This window comes from Poecilia reticulata, chromosome 5 (genome assembly GCF_904066995.2).
Source record: "Poecilia reticulata chromosome 5, P_reticulata-male-v2, whole genome shotgun sequence".
Taxonomy (NCBI): Eukaryota; Metazoa; Chordata; class Actinopteri; order Cyprinodontiformes; family Poeciliidae; genus Poecilia; species Poecilia reticulata.
In genome coordinates, this window is record NC_088834.1 from 6,720,730 (window position 1) to 6,737,986 (window position 17,257).

The 17,257-nt window shown below is 38.6% G+C and overlaps 1 protein-coding gene across 2 annotated transcripts in view; it reads right to left on the minus strand.

The window, feature by feature from the left end:
* LOC103464744 (plexin-A2) overlaps nucleotides 1-12,977 on the minus strand; it is a 91,954-nt gene extending 78,977 nt beyond the window's left edge. The window contains exon 1 of one of the 2 annotated variants that reach the window (XM_008409061.3): nucleotides 12,575-12,977. The gene's annotated coding sequence lies outside the window, so the exon portion shown is untranslated. Of the gene's footprint in view, nucleotides 1-1,024; nucleotides 1,623-12,574 lie in introns of those variants that run through there. The other variant, XM_017304919.2, reaches the window with a different exon arrangement.
* Between the last annotated feature and the right edge of the window lie 4,280 nt (nucleotides 12,978-17,257).

Here is a 17,257-nt window from a genome sequence, read left to right on the forward strand (position 1 = left end):
CTGTCCATCTGTCCCCACAAAGCTCACGCAGCGGGACAAGTCACTCAAGTGCCTCGACCTACTCTGCTCAATTTGGCAGCCTCAGTATGAGCAACTCCACCGGTAATTGGCCACTGAAGAGTAATATCTGTCACACCTTTTACTGAAGCATTTACATTTGAAGACAGCATTAGCTTTATCATATCACATTTACACAGACTTAACTGAATCAATTTTTATTTCTAAAATAAAAGAAGGAATTTATTGCTTTATTTTTTCTATTTCCATTGACTAGACATTAAAATTTGAGTTTGCTTTGATTATTTCTTTAGGCGCTGAGATTTAGCAGAACATCTTGGCTGTCAAAATTACATTTTATCTGTTTTGGTCAAAACGTCATCCAGAAAATTCCAACCAAAAATCCCTCAAATCATCAGCTTTGAAGGCCAATAAACCTCTCTCTGCAGTGTTTCTAATTTATCGCTTAATTCTAACATTTTATTTCAGGATATTTTTTTCAATATTTTTCAAAAGCAAGTGTAATATTTCTGCTGTCTGTTGTGACGGTCAAGCAAAGGCCTTTGGTTCATGGTGCGAGTCGTTTCTCTGAATCTGCCACAACAGAATGCCATACAGTGCTGTAAAAAGCCTTTTGAAAATTAGATCATAAAAATCTGACTGAACCCTTGGTGCCTGTTCTTGAGCTACTATAAAATAAAACAGCTGAATGCTTTTGTGTTTTCTGCTCGAGTTATCCCTGCTTAGCGGTGTCAACGAAGAATCTATTGGTTTAAATTTCTTTTCAAATAATTTTCCAAATACAGATCTTTTTTTTTGTGTGTGTGATTTACACTTTGAACTTCTGCAGGGTTTCTAGAACTTTCCTTTACTTAGCTTGAAATAATAAATAGGCGTACACTCTTGAGATCTGACAGTAAATAGCAGATTAACTGATATTTGCAGAGCGAGGTTTGAGTCTGGTGTGACCTTAAACAGTCGACACCTGCAGTGCCTTCCCGAGGTTAATTTAGTGTTGAGAATCTACCTCTCAAATCCTCCGAGGTGTTACAAAACAGGGGCGAAAACTGGAGCAAAAGTGGCCAGGCATGCAGAGGAGCGGCAGCCTCATCATTTCATCCATTTCTGTTCTCCTGGCTTTGGTCACGTCTGAGGCGTGCAGTCATGCTGCTCGGTGTTTACCCTGGATTATGGAGACAGCTCTTCGCCCTGCACAGTCCTCCCTGCTGAATTCTCCGCCTCACCACTCACAGACACACTCCGGCCCAGACGTGACTCATGAACACACACGCACACACACACGCACACACACGCACAAACACACAATGGAGGAACAGGGGTTTGCCAAGGCCTCTGGGGGGCATGCGGGCTCCTGATGGGCACCAATCACAATGCAAAAGAGTGAGAAGCCATGCTCTTGTTCACCATAAACATAACCCTTTGACCTGGATCAAGATGAGTGGAACTGAATCTATCGCTTACACCAGCTTTTAAAGCATTGAATGCTTTAACAAAGTCTTTAGCTCAGTGTTAGAGATGTTTTACTTGTTCGCAGAGTCGCTTATTAGTTTATGGTTAGCATTGTCTTAATTTTGGTTCCTTCAAATGGAAAAAAAAGGTTTCTTTCATTCATAATTTTCATTACATTTTTTTTGTAAAGAAGTTTGTGGATTTGTAGGGACAAATCTCTTTCTCATCTCTCAAACAATATCAGATTTAGCACAAACAGCATTCTCCTCAAGTTTGCCTTGTTTGTTTCTTCTGGCTGCACATTTGTGTGAGATCGTGAGCGCCGCCGGCAGACTGTGCCGCGATCCTTCTAAAGGTCAGAAGCTGGATCTCCGCTCTCACACTTAGTCAACAATGGGATTCATTGTCACTCGCATCAGAGGTGATAAAAACATTTTTTTTGCTGTTGTTGTTACACTGGCCTAGATTTATAAGGCTGCACAAAGGCAATAACAGTATAAGACCACGGGGGCGGAAAACTGTCTGACTTACAGTAGTCATAACAACTTCTGCCCTCATGATTGTAATCGGGCTGTGCTGAGACATGCATGGTTCCTTAGCCTCTAAGTTTGTGGAGACAAAAAAAAAGCTTAAAATAAAGTTTCCTCCAACAAGTCATCTTAGATTTCAAGAAAAGAAATCAGTAGGAGTATTTATAAACAGTATTCACACCTAAAGCGTGGAAACGGAAGATAGGACGGTGCTGGTTACATTGCACCTACATGCTATGTCGTACCTTTATAGATTTGGAGCTACATTTCATACAAACCATGTGCCTATTGATATTACAATTATATCATTATATATAATCTACTTCATGGCTGTCAAAATGTTGGTATTTCATTACAATTATTACACTGAAGAAAAAGGCTCACCTTTGTATCAAAATTAAGATAAACATCAAAATATTAAATATGCCTGACAGTATAAGAAGGTTATCTGTTTAACTTGTTATTGGACCTATTTCTGCTTTATTCCCTAGCAGGTCCAAATGAATGCCAGTCGATGTGACCTGTGCTGCTAACATACATCTCCAATTTGTACTGGAAAATGTTGGATACAAAATGACAAGTGTAGCGGATATAGCTACCAATTACATAAGTGACATTAAAGAAAAACTTGCACTTGCGAAAAAGTTCTATTCTAATAAGCCGAGTTCATTTTATGTTTTGTGTCTTAACAGTGCTATGTTGCGGTTTTTTTAAGACCAAGATTAAAGCTGAGAAATGTTGACCGGAAACTAGTCAGAACCCATAGCAGCCTACCCCGCTGACTCTTTGATCAAAGAAAATCTGATGCAAAGTTGACCTAAACACGCAGAAACAGAACAGAGTTCTTGCTGTGTGTATTTGCTTTGACAAAATACAGGAACTTGTTTTTCAGTTGTTTGTTTATATGAATCCAAAGTCCAGACCAGATCAAAAATGTTAACACCTATAACAGATCTTATATTCTGTTTCACTACACAGTGAAGCAAAAACTTTACTTTTTATTTTTACTTTAATCTAAATGACTGCTGACCAGTGATGGAGAAAGTACTCAAAAAATGTACTTAAGTAAAAGTACATATACACAGACAAAAATGTACTCAAGTAAAACTACCACATTAACATTTGTACTTAAGTAAAAGTAAAAAAGTACTGGCTTTTAAAAATACTTAAGTATTAAAAGTAAAAGTACTTGCTGAATCGCTAATACAATATCATTAAGTGAACCGATCGTATTGAATTTTAATACATTAGAAATGTGCCATTTTAATGAACAATGCCACAGATAAAGCATGTTGTGTTTTCTCTCTGTAACATAGTTTAGACTTAGATATGTGATTCTATGTATCATAATTTCAGGGATGGAAACATCTTGTCTCCTGTCCTAACATAGCATGAACTTCACTTCTTTTTTGCCACTAGTGGCATTTATTTTTAAAGAAATCCAACAGAAAGGGGATGGAAAGAAGGTGGGTGGGGGAGGACATGCAACCAAGGAGCCACGTAGCAGAGTTGTAGTCAAGACCACCTACCCAAGACCAAGTCAAGACCAGCACCCCGCGCTACAAAACACAAAAAAAAATTAAGTTTTACCTATCAAAATTGCTTCTCAAATTGATCTGAAAGATCCACATTCAGAATCTGATCGTTCCTGAATGTCATATCACTATATTGCAGACTTTGGTCACAGCGTTGTCCCATATTTGCGACACCTCAGTCAACACCTTCACACAATAATTCAGTGCATGAGTGACAACTTTTTTTTCATCACAGATGCAACATGTGTCTCTGTACAGCTAGCTTTGCTAGCATCAGTCCACAGATCTTACCTTTCTTTAAGCTTTCCTTCCAAGTGACAAAGTCCCCACCGTCTGTGAAAGCGAAGCGCTGCTTATTTTACATGTCGCCGTATCTTATGATTTATGCAGCGCTATTATATTAATGACGATTAGACAAGACATCTTCTCCCGCTCAGAGGAAACCACTGCGCATGTCTTGGAGCTCCGCGTGCGAGTAAAGGTGGAGCCGATGGGTGACAACAGACACTATGTCACGTTATTGCTTGGATTTTACGGCGCCACCTTAAATCCCTAAACTTCTCATTTTAACGGAAAAAAAGCGCAATGCGACTTGGATGTAACGAGTAACGCGACAGTTTTGTAGAAATGTAGTGAAGTAGAAAGTACAGATAGGCTACTTACTGTAAAATGTAGTGGAGTAAAAGTAGAAAGTACCCATTATTAAATCTACTTAAGTAAAGTACAGATACACGAAAAATGTACTTAAGTACAGTAACGAAGTACTTGTACTTCGCCACCACTGCTGCTGACAAAGGTACTTACCAATCTTGCACTAATTAAGATGATAAAAATATTGACATATTCTCATTGAGAATTAAAAAAAACAACACATCTTCTTACTCAATGTTATGAGTATTTATTGTCATAATTTATAAAAAAATAATAATAAAGACTGGAGCTGGACATGGATAATTTAAAAGATTTTAGAACATTTAACTCCAAAATTGCATTTGAAATGGATGTAGTAAGAAATGAAATGACAATGTGTGGATACAAAAAGGCCAAGTGATCTAAAGCTAACAAGACGGGATACATTTATTGGAGCAAAAATACGCATGGATGTCTATGAGGAAGGGGGAACCAGTGTCTTACACATTACACATGAATGGATTGGGGGGGTGCCAATTGCAACCGAATTTGACTTCCAAATGAATAAATGAAGGCAATTAGTAGATCTGTTTACAATGTTGTGAAGACAGAAGTAGGTCAAACGTGGCAGACAGGAGGGAGGAGGGAGCCAGCGAGCCAGAGCCGGGGGCTGTCGCTGGTACCTACAGTGACGAGTCGAGGAACTAGGACATAAAAAAACCGCCGTCTTCATTAATGATGACTTTTAAATGAATGTCATATTGAATCACGGGAGACCAGTGGGGTTTATTAGAAAAAGCAATGTTTTGAGATCAGCCCACCGTATTATATGGAGGGGAAGCCGAGGGCAGCCTTCACAGTCCCCAATTATAGAAACACAGAATCAGGCTTTATATAGTATAATGTGTAGCAAGGATGTCTACACTGCTAATGGCCAGAGGATATGTTCACTTTGATGCCTCAATGTGGAGTCTTGTGACAGTTAGCCTGCGGTTAATTTTTATCATTTTGTTTAACAATGAGAAGTCAAACAGCAAGACGGTTTTTTCTCAGTCGGGGGGAGAAAAGTCACACACATAATATTTAAATTACTCACACTGATGTTCTGAAAGCCAGGCCACTGTGAATTCATTAAGTTTTATTGGCAGCGCTCTGTGCATCCCAGAGTTATTTTTATATCACCAAACATGACCCCTAACTGCCTTTTCTGCATGCTTGTTGTTTAGTTTATTGGTCAGCTGCAGATATTGCAGGCTTAAGGGCTCTCTAGCCAGCCACTAATCTTCCTGGTAGAGTAGAGGCGGGTGTCTGCGGGGAGCAGTAAAACGGCACTATGTCATCACAACGCGTTCGGCTTGTAGTAAGTGCAGGATGCTGCAGGAAACCTGGACACAGGCAAATGTGACATAGGGGACTAATTCCAGCACATCACCACAACACCATCAGGAGAATGCTCTGCAATCCATGCCATTATCTCAGAGCATATGCAATATACATGCTGATGCACCAATATACCTGAAATTGCCATTAAGAAGAGAGATGAAAGGAGCTGACGCCTCTGTTCCTGTGCATACATTTTTGCTTCTTTCCTTCTTCTATAAATCTTATTGTTGTTTTTTTTTTGTTTTTTTCCTGGTTGACCTCACACTGGCTCATCTCAACAGCTGAAGCCCTTCCATTGCATATATGATGAGCATAGGGGGAAAAGTCAGGGTGACCTCCAGCGCCGTGATGAAAACCCGCGCAGTTCGTCTGCAATAGAGGGTCTTCTATAATTCAGTGATCACAGAAGAAGACAGAGTGAGCTGTGTTTGCTTTGGAGCCAGACAGCATGTGTGCTGCATCGACTGCCCGGTACCTCCTTTTCTTTAGCGCCACTAAGGTGCAAAATGAGAAAAAAGAGGAATAAAAATGGTCAGGCTTTGTAGTTAAAACTGGATTTTACAACTGAAAGAAAGTTTAACTTATAAAGCTGGTAAAATTAGAAAACATCACTGTAAATCTGGAATAGCTGTAATTTTTTTGTGTTCTTCTGGGGGTTTTTTATGTCTGTTTTTTCTTGTCTGAGCTGGTTTTTCTGAGCAGCAAAACAATATTTTTGCCCAGACTGATTCACTTACACATGAGGGGGGGCTATAATGCTTTTGCATGCATAAATCATAAGAATCTGACAGGGAAAACGCATTACATTTGGCAGACACTAGACTCCAGCAAGCTTCAAAATGAGAAAAAATAATCAGAAACCAAGGGTACCTGTAAAACTCAAGTCCACAATTCTCAGGATTCAATCAAAGGACTTGTCCTGAATAAGACTACATGTTTTTCTTTGGGGCCTCAGTCTTTGACCATATGGCTTCATGGAGTAGAAGATGCCAAGGTTAGGAGTGTCTGGCATGAATGATTAGGATCAAAGAAATTACAATGCAAAGGAACAGCTGCTACTTCCGCTGCTGACAAATCACTCTTAAGTAAGAGGAGACAGTGATAGACAGCGAGGGAGGAAAAGGAACCGGAAGACGGAGACTGATCTTCTGTTTCACAACTTCTACTATAAACTATATGTGTTGGTACAAAAAAAATGGTCAGGATTTCAGCCACAGTGAAAATTTTGTGACCATTCTTAAAGTGCAGCAGCAGAAAATGAAGCATTTCCTCAGATTATACTGGCCTGTGTTCATAATCAGTATTGCTTGCTTGATCATTTTAACCTACTCAGAAATTCTACTGTTTCAAAATCCTCTTTTTAAGGAAATCAACAGAAATAGAAGCAGCCTGGTGAGGGGATAGTTCCCTTTTTAAAGCAATCTATCAGGAATAGACAGACTATTTGTTCGATAGAAGTTACCTGAAAGGGACTGATTTACTTTTTTTTTTCCACCAAAACAAAATCTTGCAGAAATAACATATAATGTTCTGTGGAAAAAAAGTCCAACAAAGAAACAGCAGAGAGCTTGGTTTGTCAAAGCCAACAAACAATTATAGTGCAGCAGCCTAAAAAGTCCAGGTAGCTTTCTGGTATATGTAATCTGATGAGAGCCATTTTGAAGATGTTCCCACTGGGCAATCACACAGGCTTTTTTTCTGGAAATGGCTCCCTTACTTTCTTGTAAGACTAGCATGGGTAATGCATTCAGAAGGTTCCAGCAAATGCCTTGCCTTCCCAAGTTATTCCAGGAGAAAACTAATTTCATGATGTCCTCTAATGTTGTAACTATGATTTCTTAGCAGAGGCAAGAGTTAGAAACTCAAAACCTTAAATTCTGTCTTTTAATCTTCAAAGACTGCAGGTTTGGGAAGGTTTGAATATTGAAATGTTTGTTTATTTAAATAAATGATTTAAAATAGTGAAACTTAACAGCGTTTCATTACACCCAGTGATGCACATAAAATGTTAATTTGTATTTATCCTCAGTTTATGGCTTAAATCTAATGAAAAACAGAAAGTTTGAATATTACAAAAAAGCAATAAAACATTGTATAGCTTATGACAGAAATGTGGGCTTACTAAAAAGCATGTATATGTACTGGACTATATCTGCTCAATACTTAGTCACTGGGTCTTGAGTTACATGAAGGCAATCAGCCTGTGGTTCTTCTGAAGTGTAAGAAAGTCTAATTTGCTTTAATAGCAGCCTTCAATGTGTCTATATTAGTGGTTCTGGTGTCTCACCCCTTCTACTTGACAACAGGTTCTCAGTGGAGTTCCCATCTTAGCCAAGTTTGCTGGCTAATCAAGCACAGTCATACCATAGCCATTAAACCCCAGGCGTGGTAGTTTTGGCAGTGTTGTCAGCTGCCAACTCCTGCTGGAAAATGAAATCAGCATCTCTGTTAAGCTTATCAGTGAAGGGAAGCATGAACTGGTGTAAATTGTTCTTGTGGAAAAAACACAGTGGATCTAGAACAGCAGATGAAGCTTTCACTTATTGTGGAAACTTCATTCTGGAGTTGAAGGATTTTGGGGTTCTGTGCCCCTTCACTCATCCACCATGCTCTGGGACTTTAATTTCCAAATGATAATAATATAATGCAAAATTTACCTTTAATCTAAAAAGAGAGCATTGTAACTCTGACCATCCTGTGCTATTTTGTGACAACCAGGTCATCTTCATTTGAAAGATTTTTTTCCTTTCCTTATCTTACTTTGTGTTAGTAAGCAGTAAGAGATAACATTTTTCATCTCATTTTATCTCATCTTGCAGCAAAGAATCTCTTGTCTCTGACTGCCACAGTTTACAGCTGCTCAGAAACGTGACTCTGAGTAAAAAAAAACTAACTCTGTGGCATCACTCCAGTTGCATCGCCATGGTGTCATTACGTATCCTCCAGAGTGGCTTACAGGAAGTGTTGCAAACGCCTTTTATAAAAAAAGAGGTAATTTAAGATAAACTGATCCATTCATTTCTATTAGATATTTAACATTCAAAGCTGACATTCAAATTAAAACGTTTTATTATTTTAAAGCTTGAAAGCGCTATTTCTGGCCGTTGGAAGAAGTTGAGAGAAGAAATCCCTCAACTCTGTCCGGTTCTTTCAGAACCATATGCTACCAGCTTAACTCAGTGCCAAGGAAAATCTTGCAAAACTCACACATCAGCAAAGTTATTGCTGTGTTTGTATCAGCAGTGGAGTGACAATCTGGAGGCAGCGCACCATATTGCACGACCACCATCACTGCATGCTGAGTGCCGCTGCCAAGAGCTGCCATCTGGCAGGTGAGCTGCACTTTTTCCACTTGTTCCTTTTCTTCCACTTACCTCTCTCCACCACAGTTTGTCACCACCTCTTTCTTTTATCGTCTTCCTCTCTGTTTTAGCCTCCATAGCTTCTATTTACTCTCTCTACCTCTACTTGTTACTCTGTCTTAGTCTCCTGAGTACATGTGAGGCTTCTATCTGCATTAAGCTCCTTTCAGGCCTGGATAAAACATTAAAACAAGGAGAAACGCAAAGATTAAAACCAAATAAAGGTAGCACAACAGCTTATAAGTTGTGCCTAATGAACTGCAGTTTCACCATATTTCTTCCCCGTGACTGTTTTCTCGCCTCTCTTTGTCTCTTTCACTCAATGTGTATGCAAAGACACATCAGGTGCAGAATATATCAGGGCTATATGTATGAGGGCACACGCTGAGCTCTCTACATCACCTCTTTCCTCTGGCTTTAGCATCTGAACAGTCCACTTAAATTATTGTCTCCATGAGCATCTACAGTAGAGGAGGGTGGAAAATGCGAGACTCAAAGTTAGGAGGTGGAGGAGGCTCTCCAGCTACGGATGATAACATTGAGCTGCTGCGCACTGTGTAGCTGTGTTACATACACTAATGCATTATTGCAGTGACCGTGCATCGCCTTTCCTCCTGACCCACATTTGCACTCCCTGTTCAAATCAATGTCACGTACGCAACTGGTTGTTCAAATTAAGATTTTTTTTTTCTATGCAGAAGAACAGAGGAGTGTTCCTTCATCGTTCTTTCCCTCTCTCTTTCGATCCTCTCAAACCTACATTAGCTCATTAATCTCTGCAGAGGTCTAAGATAACACTTAACTTCTCGCTTGTGGGTGAAAGTGACAGAGACAGATGTTCTAAATTACTTCACCTACACCGGTCCAGCGTTGCCTCCAGGGGTAAGAGACTCAACAATAATGCGGTTTCATCTGCAGTTCTTTTCGAAAATGCTCCAAAGAGCTCTGTTACAGGTGAACACAAAGATCAATGGACAATTTATAAGCACACTGTTTATAAAATCTTACAATTGGTTGAATTAGAAATTCTTGAGCAAATCTTTACAACATGTGAAACAGTTAAAACCTGATGTTTCAGACAGTGAAGAATTTTTCTTCACTGTCTGACATTAAATCACACTAAACTGTCTTTGTTTGGTCAGATAAGATTTCCGTTGTATTTGCTAAATACCAAAATAATAAACATGTTTTTACATAACTTTTTTAGTTTTTTGTTATAATGCTTGCAAGCTCTCCCTTTTTCCTCTTCATGTAACAATATCCAATAACAAGAGCACTGCACTCAATATGCATATTATTACTAGCTGATTGGACTGTAATAAATGTTAGCTCATTATTTAAGCATCATGTACTGAAACTTGCTTGTAATATATTTGATGACACACGTTGTTTATGCAGAATAAGTTGTGTTAGAAAGTAAAGTGACGACAAGGTGGTATTAAGGAACTAAATCTTTTTCAGTAAAATTTGAATTATTTTTATTTCAGCAGCTGGATACACCACTCACTGTCTGGGGTCTATGTTTCCAAAGAACCCAAAGCAAAAAAAAAAAGAAGCAAAATAAATACTTTTTAATTATTTTTACTCAACAATTCATAGTTGTTCACAATATTTACTAATATTATCTCATATCAAAAATGATCTTATTATTGTGCAGCCACAGTAAAAACAATTAGCTTCTGTTCGTCAATGGAGGGACATGTCTAAAAATAATTACTTTATTCCTGAGAGCGCTTAAAAACTGTAACCTGGCTTTTGATGTTGATTTTGATGTGAAGACTTCTTCCCTGCTAAGTGGTCTTTCAGTCCAGGACATATTTTACAATTATACTCTCTTACCAGCTTCATGCATCATCTTCACAAAGTCTTTTGATTTTGTTCTGGGATTAATATCTGCATCTTGCAACAAAAGACTGAGACAAAGAATCTGTCTGCCTATTGAACGATATGAATATGATCTGAATATTAAACCAGGAGTGAATGGTTTAATATTAAGGAGGTCAACAGTTCTCCTAATAACTTGTCTGATTTATTTCTAGTTTTCCATGCCTTCACACAAGGACACAGTGTGTTTGAGGTGTTTGTCTTGAAGTTTATCCTTACCAGTGCCTCAAAATAACTTAAATGTCATGAAATAACCAATCAAAAGACAGCAAAGTTAAGATAATATCCTCATCTACTAGTCTTAAGGTACTGAGTATATCTGAATTAAAAGAAACTGATAAAAACATTGTTAAAGTGAGGGCAACTGTATGACAATCACTATTAGCTGTTTTGAAACAGTAACTATTAGATACCTGTGCCTATTTTGAAGCCTAAAGAAATTAACTCAGCAGTAACTCTGCTTTCTAGAAATGACAATATTTCCTTGTGAATACATCCTTTACTGTTTTTCTTGAAAATATTACTTTACATGTTATATTACTTTTTGTAATATAATATGGAATATAATATTACTTCTTGTTTTTCTTGGAAATATTCCTTCTTATTCCCACAAAAAGGGGTTTTACATCAGCATGTTTAATCCTGAGGTTATTACCACCGCAGCAAAAGTCTCTGATATTTACTTCACAGTGAACAACATAATTCATGACTTTTATTATTTGGTAAAAGTGTGGCTTTGTTGATCTGCTAACTACTACATCACAGATATAACCAAGGTTTCATTTACTGTTATCAATGCAACAGAGAGAGAGAAAAGATAAAATGAATGTGAAGATTCGTTTAAATCCTAAAATTAGCAGGCAACTGATAAAATGCTGAAGCACATGACAGGCGAGAGCATGCCAAGAGAGAAGCCAATTTTTTTTTTCCTCTGTCTTTCTCTCTCTCCACGAGAGGCTTTACTCACTCTGGAGGGGCCAGGAGAATAAAAGCTAGTCCAACTGGCTGGCCAGATAAGCCAGACCAGAAAGAGCACACAGACAGAAGAGAGGGGTTCATCTGCTTTGCATAAGGGGTGAGAGTCAAAAAAAAAAAAAAGATGGGACTCCAACTGCCTCCCCTCCTCACACTCTCTCTTCCACCAAACACACACAGGGACAGTCACATACGGGGGCTTGAACAAAGATGCACTTGGTCAACAGCATTGTCGAGGCTGGCACAGCTCACAGCTCTGTGCTCTTTAGGACTCAGCCTTCATCATCCCGGCTCCTGCCCCGGCTTATCAGCATCCCAGTGGCTTGCACTCTGCCCTGCCTGCCAAGGCTGCAGGAGGAGGAGATAGGGCAGCAGCAGTGGAGAGCTGACTGACTGACTCTGTATCTCCAAGCTTAATACTTCACTCTATTTTTTCCCTCTCCTGATGACCACTGATCTGATGCACTGCCCGGAATAATCCACACGCTTAGAGAAAAAAATCCTCACAAGCAGGCTGCTGCAGTCTTTGTCTAATACAGCTGAAGGAAATCTATCCCCTGACGGTGTCATTATGTTTCCATCTGACCTGATGAAGAGTTGACCTGCCTCTTGTCAGTGAATTTGATGGGAAAACATTCACATTCTTCTAAGAGCATCACCTGCGTCTTGTCACAGGTGGTCAGCAGAAATGTTTTTTAACAACAAGTGCACAGCCTCCTTGCAAGGTTCAAACGGTGCGTAAAGTCATGCAACTTTCGGCTTCTGCACAATGATGGGTGGGAAAAAAAGCAAAAGGTTGAGTACTCACCTTGAAACAGCAGGAGACTCATACATGAGTGGGGCAGAGTCGGTGATTTCTCTGGGGTTTGAGCGCAGCGTCCGGCCACCACCTGTCCGTCAGTGGATCAGATATGAGCAGATGAATGAATTTATTCTAAGTGCTGACGCGCCGCGCAGCTTGGAAAGTCATCCGGACCACAGTGAGCATCTCCCGGTGATCCGCTGAGAAGGAAGCGGCATCGAATGACCCTCTCGTCTCGCTCAGGGACTGATCATTTTCTCTAACAGGCTGCCACGGTTTCTCTACGCTCTCAGTCTCTCCCCCGGTCTGTCTGTCTGTCTGTCTGACTGAGAGTGGCTGTGAGCTTCACAGTGAGGATGCCGGTGATACATAAAGTCACCCATCAGTTCACTTGCACCTCACGTACGGTGTGCGGTTTTTTTTTATTTATTTTAGACCCAACCTCCATCGCGTCATCCAGTGGCCCAACACCAACGCTGTCCTATGGGCTACTACTTGATTTCATTACGTACGTAATGAAATAACACAAACAAACTTATTATTCATTATGTTATTTAGAATAATATTTTTATATAAATATAGCAAAAACATTTAATACATTTAGAAGCCTAAAAAGTTTTTATAAGACCCACTCGGTCTCAGATTAAACATGATCAGGCTTATCCATGGGGATATGCTAAAGGATTACAGTATTGATATTAGGCAGACACATCTTCTCTGAAACAAAAGAAAATTACTTAGTAGCTCCATCCTTACTGCAACCAACTGTTAAGATACCAGAAAGACACGGAAAATATATTTTAATTCTGTATATATCAACATATATCCCTATATACCCAGCGTTTTATTTTAAAACAGAAGAGAAGATGCATGTACGCTGCAGTTTGGACAAATGACTTTTAAATACCGCCATCTGTAGGAAGCACAACGTAACTGCAACTCTTCGGCGCTTGAATCATCTTAGCTGTGAATGAAAAGCTTCTTTGGGGACGAATTTCGGGTAATTGAGGGGTAATTATTATTGTAAGAGACCAGAGTCAGTGCCTCAGAGGGAGATGGATATTTTAAGAAATTATTTTGAAAAAAGGAAAAGAAAAAATGTGACAGAAAAGAAATAAGGCAAACAATGGTAGGATATTCTGAAGGACTTGAACAACAGCAGAATTCTGGGTCAGCTGAAGCTTTTCTAATTGACTTTTTAGACAGACCTGTGAAGACACCGTTGTAATAAATTTGAATAAAAATAAAAAATATGGATGAGTGTCGTAAGGTCTTCTTGGGATATTAATTCTTGAATACTGGAAATGTTATCGAATGACAGAAGGCTAACTTTGTAATTGTCTTTATGTGTCTCCGAAATTCAAATCTGGGCTCATCACTTTGTCCAAATTGTGACACGCAATGAGGGCCGTTGCATGATGCATGGATGTCTCTGCTTTTAATGAAAAAGTATTCAGCATGCCTCACAAGCACATACTCATTAAACTCACCACTTCCACAGAACTGCTTACCTAACTAAAAAGCTCAGCAGGCAGGTCTTATTTGTGTATGTGTGCTGGAAAGGAGGGAAGCAGGGCTCATTGCCCAGTTATCTCTCCTCTTTTCATTTTCTGTTTGGTGGGCAGGAGATGAGTCAGAGATTTCAGACAGGCTACCTGTTTGGGGTCCAGGCTTCCCCACGGCTCAACAGATGGGAGCCACCCCTCACTGGGACTTGGTCAGGCGCAGGAGCTCTTGACCCGCTGTAATTTCCAGTTACTCACAAGCATATTACAGTTTGAAAGCAGGAAAGCCTGCAGACATACAAACAAACCCAAATGTTGAGATATATTCTCAGGGGAGAGTATGCACATGAATGGTGCAGGCAGCATGTCCACAGATGCATCCACGGCATGCGCTCCACAGCTCTAAAAGAGACATTATTTTGTATATTTTTTGATTAGTGCTGTGATGTAGTCCGTTTTGAGAGACAGAATTGAATAAATTTAGTCTAATTCAGGTTTTATCAGCATATTTATCCAGAAATAAATCCTCTGTGTCGAGGTCCAACCTTAATGTGTAAGTTATTGTAAAAACCCTTACCAGCAGGGTGCTTATATGAAAGCAATGCAGTAGCTGTGAGGATTTTTAGTGCTAGGCTTTCGACAGTGAGCATGTAACTGATTTGCCAGGAATTGTTATCTGCACCCCACAGGTCTAATTTCAGGGCGGTTACAGTTTTGAATTAGTTTTCAAGATGCTGTGCAAACTCCTGTAATCGTTCCTTTAAGAGTGCCACTTGTACGGTCATAACTCTGGAGTGAATTCACAGATAGCAAAAGACACAGGTTAGCCACTCACGGGAAAAACACTCCAAGGAGGGCTGCCACACATGGTGGGAACACAATCTCTTAGAACAACCTTATTATGTTGTTGTAATTGGAAAGCGCTTGTTGAATCTTAATTTCCAATGAAATTACAGCAAACAGATTTTTGATCCTGGTACAAGGAAAGCTCCTAGCTCAAAATAAACTCACTGAAATTACTTCTTTTATTTTTTGATTGTTTGTTTGTCTTTGTTCTTGATTATTTTAAGATTATTATAGCAGCACATGATGGGTCATATTTACTTCCTTATTTGAGTACATGATTCATATTATTCTGAGAGATAAATGCAAAATAGTCAGTGGGATGTAGTTAAAATAGTTAAATATAAACACATGGCATCCCAATGAATGCAAACTAGGTCGTAGCTGGAATGCCTCATTTCTCTTCACACAACATAAAGTTAGATGATTAATTATTGCTAAGAAGACCATGTTTTTATCTTCCTGACTTAATAAAATACTATAAATATTTTCTTAGGGTTCAGTTTTTAACTTTAGGTAATGCATAACCTCCAAAAAAAATAACTCTGACCCATTCTATGCCCTCCATATTTGAACCATTCAGTTCCTCCAGAGTGAGTGAAGCCATCCTACAGATGTACCATGTTTTACTCTAAGTGCAGCATTCACAGTCATATTAGGTTTAACTTCCACCCTATAAGAAATAGACAAAAATATTTCCAGAATTGTAAAATAAATTGTATGTAGTACATATATTTCTTATGCCTAGTTAATTTGAAGTCTCTTGCTTGGTTTCCACTCACAGGGTCCGATTAGCCTTATTTTTGCCATGCAAGGCGTTGTTGAAGGTGCCCTTCTATTGAATTAGGGCAATCATAATCAGTTGCACTGTAGCTTTTGGAATAATACATTGGCCTTTTCTTTCTCACCTTCTGTTCCAGTACAGCCACTACTCTTAGTGTAGTTCAAGAAACTTTTAGTGATGGAACAAGCTAAAGTATTACTTGTCAAACTAATGAAACATTGTTAAAAAAATTTTTTACAAATAAAAACCAGAACATGTTGTGGTTTAACTTACTCTAATAAATCCAGTGCAATTAGTTGACTCCACTTTCAAATCTACTTCAATATATATAGAGATATAAGTACCTATATATGTCACAAATAAAGATGAATCAAATGGCTGATGATATCAACAGGTTGTGGAAACACACGATAATTAATTTGAATCAGGTGTGTTGGAACACTGATGCATGTAAAAGTTGTAAAACAGGAACTGTGAAGGTCAGACTTGAGTTACTGGTTTTGACCATAGACATTAATACGTAGACGCCTCATGGAGCGGGCCGGGCCGCTGCTGCGATAAGTAACAGCGTCCGCCATATTGAATGTGGAATATGTGCCAGTAAGGTAATACAAGTGAATGGACCGAACTTTATAAAGTGCCGTTCTACAAAGTATTTTAAGTGAATACCTGCCATTGACACATTTTCTCACACACATTAATATGTTTGGCAATCAAAGAAATTACTAAAGAGAGCGTTTCTAACTTTTGATGTGATTATTTAATTGTGTTGGGGCATTTCTGAATAAAGAGCACAATGTTTTATTTGATAGAAATTATTCTGATAATTTTTAGATTGAAATTGATGAACAGACACTTTTACAGTGTTTTATTAAAGAATATATTTACATAATTCCATAATTTAATGTACATTTAACATTTCAAGACAAGAAACAAATAATTTTCCTGTTTTTATTTTTTATACGTTATTGAGAAATGACTTTTGATTTATAAATCAATGTGACTTTTGATTTATAAATCAATGTCAAACATTAAACTACATATTTTTCTTACTTTTTTCCAGAGAATAAATATTTATTACAGTATGTCAACTCTGCTATTGACAGCAAAGAGTGAAAATAATTCTAACAGAGTAAATTATTTTTATTTCATTACATAAGCTACATTAATACACTAATACTCCAGATTGAGATATTTAAAAATACACAAAAAGTGAAAGAATAAAACATTTATTTATTATCCTGGGAACACTGGTCACAGGCAGGGCTTCAGTCTGCTGGTCACACTGGGAGAACTCCAATGACTTCTGAGACGTCCTGGTTCACAGGCTAAAGCCAAGGCTAAAAGAGAAATTATCTAAAAGTGTAATAGAAAACACATATCATATATGTTTCGTATATGTTTCTTTCACATTCAGAAAAAGACATTTTCAGCATGTTGGGCTCTGACTCGTAGCATCTTTATAGCTAAATACCGACATGGTGAAGCTGAGCTGGGAAACAGACTGAAGAACAGCAGCTCCAGCTCTGATCCTGACTGATCTTTCCTCACAAAATC